This window comes from Camelus bactrianus, unplaced genomic scaffold (assembly GCF_048773025.1).
Source record: "Camelus bactrianus isolate YW-2024 breed Bactrian camel unplaced genomic scaffold, ASM4877302v1 HiC_scaffold_53, whole genome shotgun sequence".
Lineage (NCBI taxonomy): Eukaryota > Metazoa > Chordata > Mammalia > Artiodactyla > Camelidae > Camelus > Camelus bactrianus.
Window position 1 is genome coordinate 535194 of NW_027413970.1, and position 22307 is coordinate 557500.

Below are 22307 nucleotides of genomic sequence, written 5' to 3' on the forward strand. Positions count from 1 at the left end.
GTTTAACTTGAGGTCCCTTATAAAAAGTTCCAGCAAGATCAAATTTAAAATAGCCTCTTAAAATATTCTTTTTTACAGAGTGGTGTATCTTCACATAGATATTCTTTGCACTGAACGGTTTGCCAGGAAGACTGGAAAGTAAAAGTTAAGTTTTACTGTGACTGTGTGGTGTGCATGGGGTCCAAGGGAATTGAGGGTCTTGTAGCAAAGGCTTCTGTGGGGCAAGACACAGTCTGAAAATGTGCTGATTGGTTCACACACTTCCCAATGTGCAACATAGTGGTGTGGTGTTTTGTGACTGTGCCATGTAGTGGGGCATAAGTTGGTTTTCTCAGACACAGGTGGTGTTGTGTAAACAGAGATACAGCACATTGTGTCTGGAAAAAACATTGGGAGCTTTGCAGCAACCTATGTGAATTTTTACAGTGTCACTGAGAATTGTTCACCAGATCGTAACACCCCTGGCACAATTTGGGGCAACCCTAGGCTGAAGGTAACACCATGGTCAGGACAAGAAGAGGGAGATGACACCTGTGGCCAACCAGTGTGCACAATGGTGAGACTGGTGGCAGGGACACAAGCTGTCCTCACCATCATTGGAACAATGAGAGATGAGACCTTTCACATGCACACACAGGTCCCAGTCAGTCACATTCTGGGCCAAGTGCAGGGACTGCTCATCGCAGATCCAACCTGATGGCAGGCCTTGGGTGGGTGCATTCCTCACATTTACACTTGCCACAGTCCTCACACCCGTAGGTGTGCAGCCCCGAGTCTTCCTTGCTCAGTGGCTTAAGCTCACCTGGCCTGAGCTCTGATCTGGGCTGTTCCTGGTTATTCCAAGGAGAAGGATGACCCAGCAGCCTCTTCGCAGAAGGGCTGCTGCTGGGGCTTGTCCTCACGCTGCTCTGGTTTGATTGTCTACTCAACTTCTTTGTCCCAAATATAGGATTGAAGAAGGTGACCCTGCACGTAGAGGCCTTGGCTAACTTCACACAAAAGCCCTGAATGATAGCCAGCAGAGTTTTACACTGTTGAACACTGAGTTTCCCCTAGTGTGGAAGACAGCTTCTCAGAGCCAGATGGCATTAGACATACTGACGGCTTCTCAGGGAGAAACCGGTGTGGTTACTTCTGCCATGCGCTGTGTTCACATCCCTGATGGCTCTGGAAATGCCCCTTCCCTTCTTGATGATGTAAAAAGCTGGATTCAGAATGTTGACGGTGCTGACACAAATGCCCCTGAAGTTCTCTCTGACGCCCCTCATTGGTTTCCAAGTTTGTTTTCAATTCCTAAAAGCTGTGCTCTATGTTTTCAGGAATATTTCAGCTATTGCTTGTGCTCATCAATGTTATTCCAGGGTTTTATATGTTTTTTAGCTTATGATGTGCTGTGTATCCTACCTTTGTCAAACTATGGTAAAATCTCTAATATGACCCCTTACTAAATGGCATGAACACGTACATTTTTCCATCAGAAAAAACTCAGATGAAACGCCAGTTCATTAGGAAGCAGCTAGGGGAGAATGGCGTCCACTTCCCTCTTTCCATAGATATGGAAGGAATTCACAGTGGGGAATATTGTCATCGGCGACCATCTGGTATTTGTAACTGCTTAAGTGTTCAAGGGTTCAGATGGCACTTTTCCTGCTCTGGCCCACCAGGGTGGGACCGGAGAGGAGGGGTGGTTGTGTGGTCTGCCCAGCCCCCTGGTGGGGCTGTGTGCTTTTGCCCCCAACACCTCAGAAATGTCGATTGGGTTTCTGTTTTCTGTCTCTTATTGTTCATGACTCACTGCAACTGCACACACAGGCACTTGTTTGTAGTCTCTTGTGGTTTCTTTGTGTTTTGCTGCTTTAGATGTAGGTCCTGGCCTGTGCCGGTGCTGCAACAGGAGGCCCCAGGTCTCAGCCTGCCTAGATATTAGAGACATATATCAGCCTGACTTTAAGCTGCACACTTTTTTTTCTAGCACTTTTCCACAGCCTCCCTTCCTGCACACCCTTTGTTCTAAGCACAAGAATATTAGATGATTCCTAAAGCCAGAGGTCAACAATGTGCCCATAATGACATGCCCAGTGGAAGGAATAGCTGCTTCGGCAAAAGCAAGGACAATTTTGCAACAATTTGTCCCCCAGAATGTGATCTCTAAGGAAACCAATGACTCTCCTTGAATTCAAACCCCCTTCCTTCCCTCCCTGGCAGGCCCACAGTCTTGGAGGCATTAGCCTTCTGTGAGCTCTTTTGCCTGGCAAAGAAATAAAGCAGTCTTTTCTGCTTCATCCAAAATTCTGTCCTCAAGCCTCAGTTCAGTCATTGGGGTGAGGAGGCCAAGTTCAGGCATCACTTCTAAATCACTTTGGCACTGGAAGCCCTTGCCTATATTGACAGGCAGTGACAGTATTTAAGCATCAAGTTGAGGAAGAAGAGACTTTTCCTATTCCTGCGTCTAGAGAAACTCCTCCCAGGCTAGATGTTGTCCCGAGGCCTTCAGTCACTGTAGCTCCTGAAAGTGCCCGTGGGCGATGGTGCAACTAAAAAGCAGTGGTCCTCAGGCGCTGAGAGTGCTTTTCACTTTCTCTCCATGGGGGTTGTATCAACTCGGAAGGACCCTTAGTTCTGAGGGGTCCAGGCTATGTTCTCATTTTTCAGGGAAGAGGGAAAGTCATCTTTATCAAAGGAAAGTCAAGGTTCAGAAAAACTTAATCTGAGCAGTGAAATAATTAGTGTTTTATTGCATAAATCAAGACATATCAATGACAAAAAATAATAATTTGTGCCTGACATTAGTCTAAGTTTTTAAATAGCATCTGAAAAACCCACTTGGGGAAGCTGAGACTGCAAATTCAGTAAGGCCTCTCAAAACTTTATTTTTCTATTCTTTTTTCTTTTCCTTTTTTTTTTTTTAACTAAGGCTGTTCTACAGGTTAGCTGTTATATTTCATTGTATCCACTTTTAAATTTGGTCTTTCCATTAGTGCTAATAAAATAGCTGTCTGTGATGAGAGCTTTCTAAAAAATTAGCAATTTAGAAGTTTTTCCAACTCAAAGGATCCATCATTGGCCATTGAAGAGTAATATCTTAATAGCCTATTTGTAGAAAGACCCAGCGGGAACTTTCCAGGCTACCATGGGTGCAAGAGATATCCTTGTTGAGGGCAAACATGATGTAGCCCCCATGATCCAAAAGTTCATTCCCTAGAAAGTCTGAGAAAGTAAAGAACTTTGTTATATCATTAATAAAGCAGCAAAGGTTGAGACAACAGAGACCCCTCATGGACTGGAACACCATATGGCAAGCTCCCTTGAGAACTGGTGCAGACTGACCAGGAGAAGGCTTGGAGTTCCAGTCTGTTCAGCTGGTCTCCAAATTCACACTGTGCATTCCCCTCCTGAGTGGGACAGACTGGGGAGTTTCCTCACTGGCCAACAGGCCAAGCTCTCAAGACACTGAACAGACAAAAAGAAAGCCTAATGTGACCAGTGGTTGTTCTCCTTATGACAAATGACACAAAAGACAGAGATAAAGAAAAATAGTGACAATGTCTGGTTGGAAAAATTTCCACAAACCAAGAGTAATTTACTGAATTTCAAACCAAGAGTCATTGAGTCCAAGGAGCTAACCCTACAAATATTTTCTCCTGCTAATAGAATTCTAGAAGAGGAAAATGCTTACCTTTCTCATTTCCAAAAGATTCTGCAGGAAGAGACCCAGGAGTTTGACCTGGTAAGAATCTCACCTTCTGCTGGCTTTTGTCAGTCGCCCCAGGATCTCCACCTGCAGCATCTGTGAGTGATGAGTGCTTAGCCAGGGAAATTGCAGCTCATCCTCACTGTGGACTTTTGGGGAGGAAGAAGTGTTTCTCTATTCTTCTAGGTTCTTCTGGCTAGTATAAGAATTAAATTGACGTGAAAGAGATTAACAGGGGAAAATCAAACAAAATTTAATAACATGTACACGTCGGAGAGACTCATACCCCTGGAAGGCAGACAGCCGAAGCCCAGCAGGAAGAGCCCTGCCATCATTGCCAGCCCCCATGCCCATTCCTTCTCATGCTGCCCTGTGACCAGGCCCCAGGAGGGGGCCAGGCATGCACAGAAATCAGGACTTAGATCCAAACAAAAGTCTTGGCACCAAAGAAGGGAAAACATTGGGGCAGAGTCTTAGGGAGCTTGTAGCAAAACCCTCTCTGCTGACACACAGGGAAGCTGAAGCCTGGGGCAGGACGGGACTCTTCCACCACTTATGTGATGGACTTTGCGGGGCCCCACTTCACTCTCACCCTAAGGAAGCCCTTGTGGGAGAGGCTGAGTCCAGCTCCAACAAAACACCCTGCAGCTCTGTGGTTTGCCAGTTCTGTGGCTCGACTAGCCCAGGGAACTTGGACCACTGTTGTATGTGGAGCCTCCTTTTCCTCACCCCTTAAATGGGCCTGACACACCAGCTCACAGGACTGGCCATGAGAGTCTCACAAAAGGTCTGCTGAATGCTGACAGCCCAGGCCTTGGTGTGTGGCCTCTCTCTTCCCAGGCCTTGACCCTGGTCCCCCTGCTCAGCCCCAAGACTCACATCCAGATCACCCTCCACACTGGGTCCAGCATCACCAGGTCGGTGATGTTTTTGCTGAGGGAGGGGATGAACCTGGATTCTGATCTCAGGGCCCTACAGACCCTTCCCTGAAAACCCCTCACCTTCAGCTCTGGGCCCACCCCACTGTTTGCAGATGGAGCAGTCTGGGAACCTTACTAGCCTCCTCGATCTCCACACCCTTCGCCCTACAAGAACCCTGGCTCCTAGTCAACCCCCAAGACTTGTGTCAGCAAATCACAGGGTGTTTGAACCTTGGCTACTCCCATCACCATGTCTACTTGCATCAGCTTTTCCAGGCCCTCCTGGCAGTCACTTGGAAGGAGGATCTTAGCTAACATGGCAGTGGGAGGCGGGGCTGGAGGAGGAAGGCCTCTCCTCCCTTGATTTGGGGGCCTCCAGCTGGGGGTAGCCCCCTCCTCTGACCCTGCAGCCCCTCCCCTGCAGGCCACTCACCCCCTCCTGCAGCCTCTCCCGGGCTCTGGAGGCCCCGCCCCAAGGCGCTGGGCTTGGAGGCTGCTCTTGCCGGAGTGGAGGACAGAGCCATTGAGCCTGCCCCCCTCACCCGGTTCCCCAAGCCCCCGACCTCAGACCCTGACACCTGACCCGGGCAATGGTAGCAGTGCTACGTGCCCTCCAGCATGTTCTGATTCCAGAACAATCCCAACGCTGGCACGCACTGGGTGTGTGATTCGGGGCTGTTGGCCTAGCCTCCCGGAGCCTGTTTCCTCACCTGGCAAATATTGGACGCCCACTTAACCGCCAGGTTCTCCTGAGGTCTCAGGGCCATGTCACTTTTATCCTCACCTACTGCTGAAGCAGAACAGAAAGCCCCACACCCTCCTTCCTTTCTCCTCATCGCCGCTCTGTGAGGCTGGCCCCACGGGGTCATCCTCCCTCCATTTCCCGGCTGAGGAGGCAGAGGCCTGCAGAAGGGCAGTGGGGTGCTCAGGGGCCCACAGAGGAGAGGCCATATCCCCTTCTCAGCCAGAGGCCCTGGGGCAGCGTCCCTTCCCCAGTCCAGCTCCGCCATTGGTGGGAGTTGTGTCCTCCGGGCTCCCAAGCGGTGGCAGTCCCCCATCTGGGTGGAGCTGTGGATGGAGGGGACATGGGCCTTGGAGGCCAGATTGAGGTCCCTGCCTGCCCCAGGACCCCTGGAGTCTCTGCCACCCAGGCTGGAAACAAGGCCATGCTGAAGCCTTGCCCTCCCCGGGAACAGCTCAGAACACCCCCTGCACAGCAGGCTTTCTTCATCAACTCAGGAACGTGACCCCGAGGCACCACCTCTGACTCACAAGGTGGGAGGGGACAGGACACTTTGCTTCCTTATTCATATGAAGCTTCTGAAGTCATTCAGGAAAGATCAACTAAGCTCCCACCAGTTCCCAGACATTTCTCATGAGGCACCCGGGGCCTGTGTCATTGCTGAGTGGGGACCAGGGTGACAATCCTGACCGTCACTGACCAGCACTGATGGTGAGTTGGGCACAGTGTGGAGTCACAGAATGAACACATATCTGTCTCTGGCCCAGCCACTCGGACCCAGGACTGGGCGGCCATATGCACACCTAGACCATAGGATCCCTGCAGTGTTCATCCTTGGGATGAGAAGGGCGCCCTCCCCTCGGAGGTGCAGCGAAGACAGAATGAGTAGCAAGGACTCCTGAGGACAGATGGGGCTGGTGAGGGAAGAAAGTTACCCCCACCCACCCCGTCCACCCAGGAGACTGGAAGAAGCCACTTGCCAGCAGGAGAGACTAGAATAGGAGCCAGAGACCAGCTAGCGCTGCCATCTGAGTGCCTCCTACTGGAGCAGCACGGAAACACCACATTCCCAGGGCCTTCTGCCCCTCCACCTGCCTGTGAACAGAACACATTCCTCGTCCTGCTGATCCAGAGAAGATGGGGATTTTTCAGACGCTTTAGTGAGAAACTGAAAACCACATCCCACCCCATCTCCTTCCCTCCTTGACCCTCCTCTCTCCAGAACTCAGGCCTCCACGCTACCTCGATGAGCAGACCCCTGCTCCAGGAATCAGCTTTGCTACACAGATCTTTACATTTCCAGAAGCTCTTCCTAAGGGGAAGGGTAAGAAGGAAGGAGAAGTTCAGGGAAAATGTGTGCATGAGGATTTAAAGGGCAAATCCATTTTACTTGAGAACATGGAGTGTTCAGACTGTCTGGATGAGGGTCTCACTGGGATTCTCTGGGCAGGAAGGTGCTGTGGGGCTGGGGATGGAGCCCTGGGGTTGGTCACCTGGGGCCTCCATTTCCATTTCTACTGAGAAGATCCGTTTCCACCAGTTTAAGTTTCAGCTGGACAGGGCTCTGTTGGTATAAAGAGAACACTAGAAATTCTCCAATTTGACTCCAGCCCCTGGGATGTTTAATAAAATCAATTCCTAAAGCAGTAGGAATGGTGGCCTATTTCCCAAGGGGGCTTAGAGACTTGGCCCCGAACCCAGATCATGCCTGTCAAATTTGTTTCCCCCAGAAGGTGCCAGCTGCCTCGGGGGGGATGGCAGACAAATAAGTGACCCCACACTGACTATGAACTTCCTGTGGAGAGAAACCCACCCACATAGAAACTGACCCATGTCTCCTTCAGAGAGTGATTTGAGGCAGAGCAGAGAGGTCTGCATTCAGGGAGCAAAATTTCCTGAGGACTGGAACCCTTGGGGAGGGGAACATAGGAGGCTTGGAGGTGGGAAGCTGCTGCCCTGCTCGCTCTAGCTTTAGTCCCCTCACTGTCTCAATTTGCCCTGGATGAGACACACCCCCAGGGAACCCAGGGAGGACCTAGAGGGCATTCAATACATGAGACAGCAGGATGTTGAAAATCCACAGGAATGAAGTTAGCTCAGCCCGCGGAAGAATATAGGTAGGAAGCATCCACCCACTGAGAGCTGGGAGTCAAGGTCAGCATGGCCCCGGCAGGACAGACCTGGGACTGTGCAGGGGCCTGGACCGCAGACTTCCATCCAGAAGGCAGGCAAAGGAGAAGAGGCCATTCCCGAGATTCTAGAGACGGGCTTCACTGGATAGTCCATCCCATACCCTGGCCACCTTGACCCAGTGCTCCACCACCCAGGCTTGCTCCTGGGCCACCACGCTCAGTCCTTGTGGTAGGGGTGATGATGCAGGTGGCCACACTGTTCAGCTGAATGATAGTAGCATGGATGGTGGTGCCATGTGCTCATTGCTAGGGCTGTTTTTCTGGGACCAGGTGAATCCCAGACATTGAGAGGGAACCACCTTCTTCAACACCTCCTGGAGCAGAGGGAACATCACATGATCAGCCATAACTCATCTCTGCATCCCAGATGGGGATCACCAATCAGAGTGGGAGTCCAGGAAGTAGAGGACATGGCTGGAGCCTGGGTTTTTCTCTGTGCTGAGGGCACTAGCACCACACTGATTTTGGGACTCAGTGGGTAAAGGAGAGGGGAATTTCTACAAGCCCATCCTCACTAAATCCAGGCTCCAGAGGGCATCTTCACTCTGCTTAACTCCAGGGGCATCTTCCACCATCCTGATCACATTCTGTTCTGACTCCCCAGATGCATGTTCCCCAGTAGCAGCTACACTCAGGCTGTTTGTTTCTCTCCCTGTGTTTAAGTTCACATCAGATATGTGATAAGTGCTGGGGCAGCTGAACCTCTGGGCATATTTCTGGGTGACCCTTGGACCTGGTTGCACAGGGTGACCTCCCCTCCCGCAACCAATGGGCCAGGCCCCACCCACTCTTCTTTCTGTTCTATCTATTTAATCTACACAGACACTCTGTGCAGGACATCCTGTTATCCTCCATCTCTGCAGGTGGACAGAGAAGGCTTGGGTTTGAGAAAGTTGCCCAGGTCACATGGTTGATAAGCGGTGGAGCTGTGGTCTTGGATTCTGGTCCCAGAAGTCTGGATCCTGGAAAGGATGGAGTGGGACAGCTTATTCAAAGGGAAGCCCTGCCCCAGCACCCCCATGAGAGCCCACCCACAAGCACATCCAGCAGAGTCAGTTCCGCCGCCAGCCTTGTGGGGAGGCTGTGAGTTCAGACTGCTCCTTACTTGTCCCCTTCCTCCTGGTCACGTATCAGGAGCAGAGGGGCCCTGGGGCTGGAGCTGGCTCTGTCTCCAGTTTTAAGGCTGGAGATGGAACACTGAGTGGACTGGCCCCGTTGCTCCGCCTCAGAGTGCGCCCCCACTGCGGCAGATGCTGCTTGTGCCACTACTGAAGCTGGTGGCGGTGACGCTGGCTGCGGCGCCAGTGGTGCTGGTAAAAACAGATAGGGGTTGTCCCCAGGCCCTGAGTTGACCCTTCCTCTGGCTCTTCAGCAAATTTTCAGCTGTGGGGTTGGCACAAGTGGAGGGGAAAGAGAAATGTTCACCCACAGAAATGACTTCCACTGTCCCTTCCCCCAAAAGAAAGCTCTGCTGCCTTCAAAAGGGACACACAGCCTCTGAACCCCAACTCAGACAGCTCCCCCTGCCTGCAGACCTCCTACCTTCTGGCCCTGCCTCAGTGGGTGCTAGAAGGTTCATAGTGACCCGGAAGAGGTGGGGCAGGTGCATCATGTTGGAGGGAACTGTAGCTTGTAGCATGTGGCTTGTGGAGTGTAGGCCAACTGTGCAGGGCTGCCAGGTGAGCTGCAGATACTGATGCCGCCAGGGGCCCAAGGTCCTGGAAAGGGCATGGGAGGTTTCTGCATGAACTAGAGTCAGAGGCCTGGACTTTCATCCATGCTGAGCTCTCACAGTCTCTTCTTTGGCTCTTTGACCCAGGTGGTGGCTTCAGCCCACTGCTTCCCCTGTGATAGTCATCCTTGTAGTGGGAGGACTGGTCATGGAGTAGGCCTGACAGGGATCTGCTGTGAGTGTGGTCTTAGTGACATCCTTTTCTCCAAGGCCATGGGAACAGCCTACTCCATCCTCCATGCACAGGAGCTTCAGGACTGGGCTGGAGACACTTTTGTGAGTGGGTTGCTCCCCTCTCCTCCTGCTCTAGTCCCCAGTTGTGGAGGTCATGGAGGTGCATGTGGAGAGAGCAGGTGAGGGAGATGGGGCTGTTGGGGGATGGGTCTCTCAGCGATCAGCTCAGTCCAACAGTCCTCTGATTCCCAGGGAGGCTGGGACCCCACCCACAGCTCTTTGTGACTCATTTTCTTCTTCAGGGGAATTAATAGATGTGTGAGCTCCAGGTTCTGTTCGTCTTTCCCCAGTACAGCCCCCGACCCTACTTTGTTCTGAGGAGACAGCAGCCCCTCTTGTGGACCCAAAGACCACCTACAGCTTTAGTTTGTCCTGTGATTCATCTGTGTGGGTGAATATGGGAGGTGCACCACGTCTAGAAGAGGCTGTGAGGGCATCATGGTTAAAGTGCTGTGGCATGTTCTTTTGCAAATGCAGAAAGGCCACAGGCCAGGGAAGGATGAGGCTGAGAGCATTTTCACTGGGGAGAGAGAAGGATAAATGTGAAGACACACAGCACGCCCAGCAGCCCTTTCTGCAGAGCCAGCCGCCAGGTGAGCATGTACCATGACTTCCTCCCATAACCCTGTGAGGTCCATGCCTATACAACCCTGTCTGTGAGAAGAGCAAAGTGAAGCTCAGAGAGGTGTGGGAACATTCCAAAGATAAGCAGATTAAGGTGGGATTGTCACCACCATGCTGTGCTGGGATAGGCACTCAACTGTCACACTGCTCATGCAGGACCTGCTGGGAGCAGTGAAGGCCTGACAGGAGCACAGGAACACTGTGATGGAGGTGACGTTTCTACCTGGGAGAGCTGATACTGGGGACTCTATGTGATTCTTTTTTGTGCTTGCTTTGAGTGTCAGCATGATACTGTCCCATCTGGGAACAGGGCTGTCCCCTTTCCACACCGGCGCACAAGGAGAAACATGTTCACACTGACATCACCATAAGCCACCAGCAGGATCAGGATCTGGAGCTCAGACCAGATAATCTCAGCACCTCAGCAACTGGTTCAAGAAGAGGACCTGATTGCCCGCCTGAAAAATTTCTAGCTTTAAAAGTATATTTAATTAGGGGGAGTGATAAATAATTGATCCCTTCAAAATATTCTGTTATCTGAAGAACAATAGCACCTCTGCATTATAAGAGCAATATTTCAGCTAGCCATAAATAAACATCAATACAGGTATGAGAAAAAAGGGTGTTAGAAATTACAAAAGGGTCTCAAGATTATGCAGGTCAGAACTGAGAACTGTTCAAAGCATGGGCTGCATTCCTTCTAAGCTACCTGAGGCTTGGTCTGCTTCTGACATGGAACAGACGGTTCTGAGAAAACCACACTCCTCAGAGGACCCCAGGGTGTTGAGAGATTTGGGTTTGGACTCCAGACCAACCCTGATCATCTCTAAATATGGGATTTGAGACTCTTCTGCATCTGATCCAGGCGTGGTTCCAAGGAGTGAGGCATGATCCAGGCAAGAGAGCAGACATGGCTGGATCAGAGCATCACCAGTGACATTAACAAAGAGACCAGGGCACTAAGATTTCCAGTGATTTAGCATCATGGCTGGGACGGGTCATGTGTTCTCCAGTGAATTCTGAACATCCAGCACTGCCCTCAAGGAACTGCAGGGGGCGCGCGAAGCCAACATTTCTTAGATGGTGGGGCGCATGCGCATTCCGCGACAGACGTGGTCGGCGTCTTCCCTGGGGGCGACGCTCCTTTTCCTCAGGGAGGAGCGGGAGGCGCCATGGCGGCTTCGGGACCGCGTGGCCCTCGTTCCTGCAGGAGGAGGACGCTCCTCGCTCGCTGTCTGAGGTAATGCCGGTTTCCCCGCATGCTAAGCCAGCTTCACACCGGGGTGTGTGTGGACCTGGCCGAGTTGGGTTTCCAGTCCAGGAGGGAGGGGACTGGTGCGCTGGTGGACCCGCTTCGACTGTTGTCCTCACCTGCTGGGAGGGGGTGAGGGTCCGCGTCCATCGGGGCCACGGGGGTGTTCGCGCCCCCTCATTCTCACTGCCTGGGTCCCCCCCTTCCCCGTGTGGTCGGAGGTGTTTACATCACAGGTCACGGGCGGGGACTCGGGTGTAACGTGAAAGGGGCTGAGAAATTACTGAAACAGGGAAAGAGGTGTATGAAAACACATTATATTAACTTTTATATTTTGTGTGTCAAAGTCAGTTTATTATGCTTTTAATTTCCTGTCTTTAAAGGAATACAATTATTTATTTTGTACTTAAAATATTTTATATTTAAAATGTGCTTCTTAGCTTATCTCATTTTCAAGTCAAAATATTGCCACGATTGAGATTTTCTCATAATGAGAAGGAAAAGCTGGGCTGGACTAACAAGCTAACTCTTAAATCTAAGTGTAATAAGTGTCAGTTTACTGATCTAAGTACTGCTGGGCTAACTCAGAAATCTGAAGTTTAATAAGTGTTGGTTTACTGGGCTAACAAGTTAACTCATAAATCCTAGCTCAACAAGTGCCAGTAACTGGGTTCTGGCCAGCAGAAGTCCCACTGAGACTGAATGAATTACTCAAGACTCTGGAAAAAGTCAAGAGAGGGAGAGGGTGTCGGGAGCCAACTCCACGAGCCTCTCAAATGCTCCCACATTTATTGTGTACAATCAAAGGAAAAATCACTAACAGTTGTGTGATGGAATACAGGAATTTAAGGAAAGACAGGGTGGGATTGAGATTGTAGAAATCACTGTGAGTGCAAAGGATTTGTTTATCTTTAGGGAAGTCATGGGAAGAGGGGAACAAGATATATCCTTATAGATATATTAGAAAAGGCCACCAGCCCAGCCAGCTCCTTGTTTGGGGCATAGAAGACTAACAGCAGACACACCCTGTGTTTATAGCTGAGGGCCTGGGTTGTTGCTTTGCAATGAGCAGAGTTCTATCTAAAACCTCAACTATGCAAGAAAGGCATTGTCTCTGCTTTTTACTGCCAGGAGACTGGCATGCCGATGCACAGGTGCCTGTTTGCAAGGCAGTTAACTAAGCACATTTGTTCTTCTTTAAGGAGATGAGTGGCTGGGGTCTGTTACAATTTGTTAACCCAATCATGGGCTCCCAAAAGTAACATGCTCTGTTCCTAATAGATAAATTCCAGTGTACTGATTCCCTGCTTTTGCTGTTCACACCTTATTGGCTAATAGCCCCATGCTTGCAATTAACTCTATAAAGCCTAATGCACAAGTTTTGGAGGTGCTCAGAGCTTCAGAGCAGAAGACACTCTGAGCCTGCCAGTGTAATAAATCTGAGTATTCCAACCCTCCAAGTGGTGCTTGTTTCTTGGCTGGCCTGTTGTTTCCGTAATATTAATACAGTGACAGTCTTAAATATATGTAAGTATAAGCTTATTGAAAAACCTTTTGCAGCATTCCAGGGTGACCAGTTTTGTTAAAAATAATACCTAGGCCACTACCAAATTCTTACAAGAATATAATTTTAAAAATTGTGAATTACTTTTATAAGTTCCAAATACAGTGGTGATTTTTAAAATACCAACCATTGTACATACTGCTTAAGACCATTTGAGATGAAATATATTCAAAGCTAAATCGTCAGAATATTTAAAAGGCAGGACAATGACTGCTTTTCATTGCAAATATATTTTCTCCTAATAAATGCAAAATATGAAGTTATTTAGCTTAGATTTCTATACCTTTGTTCAAAAGGTGAAATAAGAATATAATCTTTTTTCAATTTTAACCCTTTCCCATAAAAATTGGTATTTGTATTTGTAGAATCTTAATTTCCCTTTCATTTTTTCTTTTGATTTATTTTCTTTAACAGAGAGTGCTTTCCTATGTCTCGTTAAAGTTTTTTTATTCTCCTATTCTAGATCCAAGTCACTTTCTGACACTGAGAGTAAACAAGGGGAAACGCCTTATAGTAAGTGTGCAACTTTTGATGTGGTCAGGAATTTTTCTTGGAGAAATCTCTTTACAATTTCTGCTCAGATCACAGTATTATCCCATTATGAAAACTGAATACAAAATTGTAATCTCTTTACACCAGGACGCTTCCAATTTTGGCACAGCACATTTCCTGGTATTTTACATTAGATATTAATACAATATTTGATTTTATTTACATATTGTACAGTAATACATATTTTATATATGAATATCTGCTGATTGCCATTAATTTGCATGGGGTGGTAGCTGATTGCATTTGATCTTTCTGACCATTAGTTATTCTTAGGTGTGTCTAAAGTACTTCTTAGAACACAAATTTGACTACCACACCTCTCATAGAATATTTTAAAGGTTATTATATTTTAAATTATAGAAGCTATGTTATCCATTACGTTTATGAAGTGATTAAGTCACAATTTGGTAAATGATTAAGTCACAATTTGGTGTAATCATATTCAGTGGAGGAATGATGGCTTCTACGTCTTTTTACATCTGCCACAGTTGCTTCTCTATACTATTTGTGACCATGAGCATTTTTATGGCAACGTGATCTTTTTCCAATTCTACTTTTTTTCTTTTATTTCAGTACAATCAGTAAAGCTTTCCTTTGCAGTGATGGCATTGTTTTTAACATGAAGGTACCTTGTCATCTGACGCATTTGTACCTGATGGGCTACTACTCTTGTACAGAGCAAGGAAAAGCATTTTCATATCTCCATCTGTATTCTAGATCTTATCTAATTTCTTAGAAGCATTTTATAATCATTTTTAGTTATTTTAATTGTACTAAACACAGAAGAACAGATCACTTTTTATCTTTACCTACCTCATCACCTAAATGGACACAGATATTATAATAACATGTGAGTTTGATGAAATTGAGAAACGTTCCAGGGTTTGAGCTTCAAGTATTTTTATGTGATTTTCTAAGAGGTAATTAATTTCTGGCACAAAATATGGAATTATCTAAAACCACTTGCAGGGTTGTCTGTCATTTTGTCTTATTTGACTTTTGTCACATAGCTATCAGCTAGGACCCGGTGAGTTTGAATATTTTAAAAAACATTTCTGATTAGAAAACATCAGGAAGAAACATTGAATATTTATGTTCATGACTCTGGTATCATTATTGTAATGTGCTATTTGTTTTGGCGTATATTTGATTTTGTTCCAGTAGTGTGAAATGTAGGCATGGGAACAAAATTAAAAACAACAAAAAATTCTTGAAGTCAGTCACAATGAATTATTAGTCATTTTATTTTTATTTTATAAACAGGCCATTTGAATATGTTCAGCCATGAAGTGAAACAGACTCACTGAATTCTGAGTCCTGAGAGACAGTGACACAGACACAGCCCTACCAGTAAGTAATGTGGTGATTTGATACAGATATATATTGTGAAATGATTATCAAAATAAGGATACTTCCATAAACCCATAAAATTCCCTTTTGTGGTGAGAATTTTTGAGATCTGCTCTCAGTAACTTTCAGATAAATAATACAGCATTGTTAGTTGTAGTCACCATGCTGTTCATGAGATTTCCCAGAACTTAGTCATCTTAAACATGGACGTTTGTACTCTTTGAGCATCTTCTCATTTCCCCACTCCCAGGCCCTGACAACCACCACTCTGTTCTTTGTGTGAATTCGGCTGTTTTTAGATTACACGTGTAAGTGAAATCATGCAGCTCTACTTTTTCTTTTTTCACAGTCTGCAGTGTGTTGATTTGATCCACTTACATACAGCAATGTGATCACAAACAGATTTAACACCTCTCACATGACTCACAAGTATAATTTTCTTTATTTTTTGTGGCAAGAATATTCACAAGATAGTACCTTAGGAACTTTGGAGACTAGTACAGCACTGTAGTCTGTAATCACTGTGCTGTGCATTTGATCTGCATGACTTATTTATCTTCTGGTTGCACATTTGTACCCTTTAACATCTCCCCATTTCCTCCACCCCGACACCTAGTTACCACCATTTTACAATTTGTTTCTAAGTGTTTGCTTGCTTGTTTTTTGTTTGTTCGTTTGTTTTTGTATATCTGATATCTTACGTTTGTCTTTTCTCTGTTTATTTCATCTCACCAAGCATAATACCCTCAAGGTCAATCTGTAATATCACAAATGGCAGAAATTCCTTCTTTCATAATGCAGAATAATATTCCATTGTATGTCAATGTCATTTCTTCTTTATCCATTCTTTCATTGTTAGACACTCAGGTCATTTCCATATCTTGGCTATTGTGAATAATGTTGTAATAAACATGCGAATGCACCTATCTTTTCAATACCCTGTTTTCACTTCGTTCAGATGCACACCAGGAAGGAGGACTGCTGGAGCATATGGTAGCTCTTTTTAATTTTTGGGTAACCTCTATAGCTTTTCCATAGTGCTTGAACCAGGTTACATCCCCACCGACAGTGTACAGGGGTTTTCTTTTATCCTCATCCTGGCCAGCACTGTCTCTTGTCTTCTTGGTGATGGCCTTTCTGACAGGAGGGAGGGGATATCTCATTCCACTTTCAATTTTCATTTCCCTAATTGTTAGTCATGTTGAATATCTTTTCATGTACATTTTGTGTATTTGGGTGTCTTCTTTGGAAAAATATAAATTTAGATTCACTGCCCATTTTTTATATTGGATTTTCTACTCTTTTTTTCTTTTTTTTTTTTTTTGCTATTGTGTTATATGTGGTCTACATATATTTTGATATTAACCCTCCATCCAATATATGATTTGCAAAAATTCTCTCCTACTCTATATTAGGCTTTATATTTTGCTGATTATGTCTTTTGCTGTGCAGGATCTTTTTAGTTTGATGTAGTCCCACCTGTTGATATTTGCTTTTCTGGCTTGTGTTTGGGGTCATATCCCAAAATTATTACCCAAACCAGAGTTAAGTATCTTCTTCTCTATGTTTTCCTCTAGGAGTTTTAAAGTATGAGGTCTTACATTTCAGTCATTAATCCATTTTAAATTATATTTGTGAGTAGCGGAAAGTAGGTTTCCAATTTCATTTTTCTGCTTGTGGTTTTCCAATCTTCCCAGCAACATTTATTGAAGATGCTAGAGTTTCCTCATTCAAAATAGCATTAAAACCAATAAAATACCTAAGAATACACTTTACTATGGAAGTGAAAAATTTGTACTTTGAAAACTATAAGACTTCTATGGAAAAAATTGAAGAAGACAAAACAAGTGGAAAGATACACTGGGCCAGAAGTATGGCTAATGGAACAGAAGAATTAAGGTTAAAATGTCCATAATACCCAAAGCCATTTACAGTTTCAGTGCAATTTCTATCAATATTCCAACAGCATTTTTTACACATGGAGAGAAATCAATCTTAAAATTTTTTTATGTGACTACCAGTGACCCAGACACCAGAGCAATCCTGGGAAAGAACAAATTGGGAGTCATCACACTTCCTGATTTAGAACTAAATCACAATGCTACAGTATGAGACACAATGATATTGGTATTAAAATACACACATGGTTTAAATTAACAGTATAGAGGACCCAGTAGTAAACCCCTGTATACTAGGTCAACTACTATTTGAGATGGAAGTAAAACACGTTCAGTGGGCAAAGGATAGTCTCTTTGACAAATGGTGCTTGGACACCTGGATACTAATTTTAATTTTTGACAGAAATTCCATACTGCTTTTCCTAGTGGCTGTGGTTATTTACATTTTTACCAACAACACACAAGGATTTTCTTCACATCCCTTCCAATCCTTGTACTCACCTGTCTTTTTTGACTGTAGCCATTGTAACAGTTGTGATAAGGTCTCGTGGTTTTGATTTGCAATTCCCTGATGATTAATGACAACCTTTTCATGTTGGACATTTGTACGTTTTCTTAAGGAAAATGTCTATTCAGATATTTTATTCATTTTTAATTAGATTCTATTTTTTTGGCTGCTAAGTTGTATGAGGTATTTATATACTTCAGTAAATACCATTTATCAAAAGATGGTTTGCTAATAGTTTCTCCCATTCCATATGATGTCTTTTAAGTTTTTCAAATTCTTTTCTATGCAGAAGTTTTTACATTGACTTAGTCCTGCTTGTTTCTTTTTGCTTTTGCTTTGGTTGCCTGTACTTTGGAGTCATATCTAAATAATCATTATTTACAAGATCAAGGTCAAGGGGATTTTACTCTATGATTTTTTTTACGGTATTTTATGATTTCAAGTCACAATTTGACTATTTTATTGCGAGATATTTTTGTGAGTAGTGTAAGATGGGGTCCAATTTAATTCTTTTATATTCATTCGACTGTACCAGTTTATATTTTGACTGAAAAATTAAACAAGTGTTACCTTTTCTTCATATTCTTGCAAATTTTCTTTTTCTTTTTTATAATAGCCATTCTAACAGGTGTGACGTGATGTGTCATTGTGATTTTGACTTACGTTTCCCTGATGATTAGTGATGTTGAGCATTTATTCATGTACCTATTGGCCATCTATATGTCTTTTTGAAAAAAAACTACTCAAGTCCTTTAGCCTATTTTTAATTTTTAATTTTTTATTTTATTACTATTATTTTATGACTTACTTATATATTTTATAAAAAAAGTTTTTTGATTAAAAAATGGAAAAAAAATTGCCTGTATGTTATTTTATTCTGTAGTTGCTTTTTAGTTTGCTGATTATTTGTTTTGCTATGGAGGTTTTTTGGGGGCTTTTTTGTTTTGTTTGGTTTGGTTTGGTTTTTTTGTTGTTGTTGTTTTTTAAATTTGCTGTAGTTCCACTTGTTTGTTTTTGCTTTTGTTACTTGAACCTTTGGTGTCATGTCCAAAAAATATTTGCCAAAACCACAGAAAGGAGCTTTTTGTTTACATTTTCTTCAAGTAGTTTTACAGTTTTTGGTCTTACATTTAAGCCTTCAGTCCATTTTGAGTTAATTTCTGTGAGTGCTGCAAGAAAGGGGTCCAATTGTATTCATCTGTAGGCCATTATCCAGTTTTTTTCCGGCACAATTTATTGAAGAGTCTATAGTTTTCCCTTTACATCTTCTTGGTTCCCGTGTGAAGTACTTGTTGACACTATATAAGTGGGTTTGTTTCTGAGCACTTGATTGTTTCATTGGACATGGCCTCCATTTTTTACTGTTACCTACCATTTTTGATTACTATAGTTTTGTAATAAAGTTTGAAATTAGGAATTGTGATATCTTTAGATTAATTATTTGACCAGGTTGATTTGGCTATTAGGGGTGTTTTGTGGTTCCATACAAGTTTTAGGCTTGTTTTCTATATTTCTGTGTAAAAGTCATTTGAATTTTGATAGGGATTGCATTGAATCTATAGACAGCTTTGGGTGACGCAGACATTTTTACAGTTTTAATACTTCTAATTCATAACCATGAAAATTTTTTCCATTTATCTTTTTTTCAGTTTGTTTTTTTTTTTAATCAGTGTTTTGTCATTTTCACTGTAAGGATATTTTACCTACTTGGTTTAATTTATTCCTAATTTTTTTGATGACATTTTAAATATGAATGCTTTTTAAACTTATTTTTCAAATGGTTTATTGTTGGTATATAGAAACACACTGCTTTTCACATGTTGATATTTGTATCTTGCAACTTGACTGAATTTGTCTATTATTTGTAATAGGTTTTTGATGGAATCATTAGGATTTTCTACATATAAGATCATATTAAATGCAAACAAATAGTTTTGCTTCATCCTTTTCAATTTTGATTACTTTTATGTATTTATCTTGCCTAATTGCTCTGGCCAGGACTTCCAGTATTATGACAGTCCCCGTGGCGCTGAGCCGCGGGCGCGTCCTGCTCTCGGCGCAGATTGGACTCGCAGGATGATGAGGGGGTGACTGTCGCCGCGCTCCCGGGATCTCGTGTGCCGGGGGAAGCCGTGTGGCCTGGCCTGGTCGACCAGCATCCGCCTGTGCCCCTCCAGCCGCGGAGACCGACCCGAGCCGATCGGACACGGCCTGCGCCTTGCCGCCGCGGGGGAAAGGGAGAGAGTGTCCCGCGCCCGGGCCGCCGGCGGCTAGGTGGTCAGGCCCTCGTCTGCGTCCCTTGGACGACTGCTCCTGAGGCGAGGAGCGGCCCGGGCCCAGTGCGGTGAGGCCGTGGACGGGCGCGCTGGGGTTCCCGGTCGTCGGAGGCGCCTCCTTGGATGAAATGTTTTCTGAGTCCCGATGGATCCGGAGACGTGGCTGGGCCGGCCCCTGTTGGCGCGGGAGGCCTGGGAGGGGGTGCCCCCCGGCCCGTAAGCCTGCCCGCGTGGGTTCTGGTGGCGTTGGAGGGACCGAGACTTCATCCGGACTCGGGGACCGGCACGGGGGCGTCCTGCGAGGGATGTGGGGGAGGCAGGCTTTCCCCGGCCCGGGGCCCGGGGCCCGGTGCTCGGGAGCGGTCCCTCGTGGGGGGCCCTCTCGTCGGAGGCGCCTCTGTGGCATCTCCCCGAGTCCCCGGCCACGCGGGCGAGAAAAGGGCAGGGCGTCCCCGGCCTGATCCCGTCTCCCTCTCGTCCCTTCCCATTCCCATTCCCATTCCCATTCCCATTCCCATTCCCACTCCTCCTCCTAAGCCTCCTCCTAATCCCCCTCCCCTCTCCCCTCCCCCTACCAAACCCCCCCCACCCCGGTCGATCAGATGGCCCCCGAGAGCTTCGGGGCTGCCATTTATGGGGGTAGGGCTGGGGGCAGGTGGCCGGACCGAGGTCCCGGGGTCCCCCCTTGCAAATCGTGGACCCGCCCCGTTTCTGGGCGCTGTCATTTTTCCTGTCGTGTTGGGCATTTTCTGCCAGCAGATAGGTGCTGACACGGTCTTCCTCGGTGTCTGTCACCGAGTGTTGGGTCTCCGGACGCGTGCGAGGCTCTGGGCTTCTCTCTGCGTGAGCCCTGGCCTGGTAGCCGACTCCGCTTCTGACACTTGAGCCGCCCGCCCGGGCCTGCGCGCCGGCTCTCGTGTGCGCGTCCGGCTGACGTGGCCCGTGGTGCCACCTCCGGTCTCTGGTGGCCCGAGGGCGGTGGGGTGAGGTGGCGGCGTGGGTCTTTTACCCCGTGCGCTCCCCGCCGCAGGCACCCGGTGGTGGCCGGCGCGACCCCACCCCCGTAGGCTCCGTGCCGCGTGTCAGGCATTCCCCGCCTGGGGTCGTTGGCCGCTCTCCTCGGAGAGGACTGAGGAGTGGGTGGCGCCTGGCGAGGCTGAAGCAGGCCCCTCTGGTGGTTGTCCTCGCCGGGCCCTCCCCTCTGGGGCCTCCCTGCCCCACATGGCTCGCTCGCTCGCTCGCTCGCTCGCTCACTCACTCACTCATTCACTCACCTGACCGATGTGGTGAAGTCATGCTCCCCCGGGCCGGGCCTAAGCCGCGCCAGACGAGGGACGGGGACGTTCATGGCGAACGTGGCTTCTCTTCTCGTTCTGCCTGCGGGCCCCTCGCCTCTCCTCTGCCGCCCGTGGGTGGCGGGGGGAAGGCAGGGGTGCGGACTCCGGCCCGACCTCGGTCTCCCGTGCCTTGTGGTGTCGGCGAGGCCGGGGTCTTGCGACGCGGCAGACACTCTCGCCTCCTCGCCTGCTCGGCGTCCTGTCTCGCGAGCGGCCCTCCCCCGCGGCGGGGGAGGGCTGCCCCGCCGCCACGCCACGTACCCCCTCGTCGGGGTGTGAGCGTGTCTCGCCTTGGTCCTCTGCGGTGCCCCTGGAGCGCTCCAGGTTGTCCCTCAGGTGCCCGAGGCCGAGCGGCGGCATCGCTTCCCGTCCCCAGCGAGTCCTCTCGGGTAACCCCTGCGGTGGTCGTGTCTCCCGAGCGCCTCTCTTGAGGCGTGGGGGAGGGGTCGAGACGGTGAGCGAGGCGTGTCCGCTCCCCACCCTCGGTGGGGCCGGGGCCGCCTCCTGAACGTCAGTCCTCACCCTGTACCGGGGGGGGACTGACGTGGCCGGGCGCACGCCGGGTGGGTCCCCCTCAGCGGGGTTCGCGCCCGGGCGTGGGAGCGATCGTGGTGGGGCCGGGTGATGTGCCGGTGGGGGGCGGGCGTCTGTCCCGTCCCCACACGGTCTTGGGTGCGTCTCCTCGCGAGGTGGCACGCACGGGCTCTCCCCGGTCCCGACCGCGAACGCTCGCTTCTTGGCCCGCTGCTTACCCCTACCGCAGACCCCTCCTGCCCAGCCGAGCGCTGGCGTACACGTCGGCGGGCTTCCGTAGGCCTGAACGGGGCACGCTGGGTGGGGGGCGATGCGCCCTCGGTGAGAAAGCCTTCTCTAGCGATCTGAGAGGGGAGCCTTGGGGGCACCGGACCCCCCAGCCGCCGCTCCTCCATCCAGAGCGTGCAGTCACTCTCCACGGGGAGCGACTGCCGCGGCGTGTGGGCAGGGCCCCGTCGCTTTGGCGTGTGGGCTGCGCTGGCCCCGCGGTGGGGCCGAGTGCTGTTCTTGGCCTGCTGTGGCCCGCGCCTCCCCCCTCCGAGTCGGGGGAGGGTTCCGCCGGGCCGGGCCCGGCGTCTGGCGCGGGGCCGTGCGCGCGCGCGTGTGCGCGGGCTTGGCCTCCCCGGCGCGTGCCGTGGGGGGGAGGGGGAAGGCGGTCCACCCCGACTTGGGCCCCCCCCACCAGTCTCCGCGCCGCGAGGAGCCACCCCACCTGTTCCGGTCCCGAGACGCAGCCACCGGTGGCGGTGCGTGGGCCACGGGTCGGGCCGCCTCGCTCGGCAGCGTTTCCCCGGGCCGCGAGGCCTGGGGGCGAGCCAGACGAAGCTGGGTGGTGGTGGTGGACGGACAGACGAGACGCAGACGGACGAGTGAGCGAGTGGAAGGGGCTACCCTCTGGAGT

The 22307-nt window shown here is 48.3% G+C and overlaps 1 long non-coding RNA gene and 1 pseudogene across 2 annotated transcripts in view; one reads left to right on the plus strand and one right to left on the minus strand.

Annotated features, from left to right (window-relative positions):
- Positions 1–428: 428 nt before the first annotated feature.
- Positions 429–5378, minus strand: LOC141576961 (protein sprouty homolog 2-like; annotated as a pseudogene).
- Positions 5379–11227: 5849 nt separating this feature from the next.
- LOC141576964 (uncharacterized) overlaps positions 11228–22307 on the plus strand; it is a 28832-nt gene continuing 17752 nt past the window's right edge. The window contains exons 1-4 of one of the 2 annotated variants that reach the window (XR_012505365.1): positions 11228–11375; positions 13415–13464; positions 14767–14853; positions 15104–15161. This is a non-coding gene — a long non-coding RNA (uncharacterized LOC141576964). The remainder of the gene's footprint in view (positions 11376–13414; positions 13465–14766; positions 14854–15103; positions 15162–22307) is intronic. The other variant, XR_012505364.1, reaches the window with a different exon arrangement.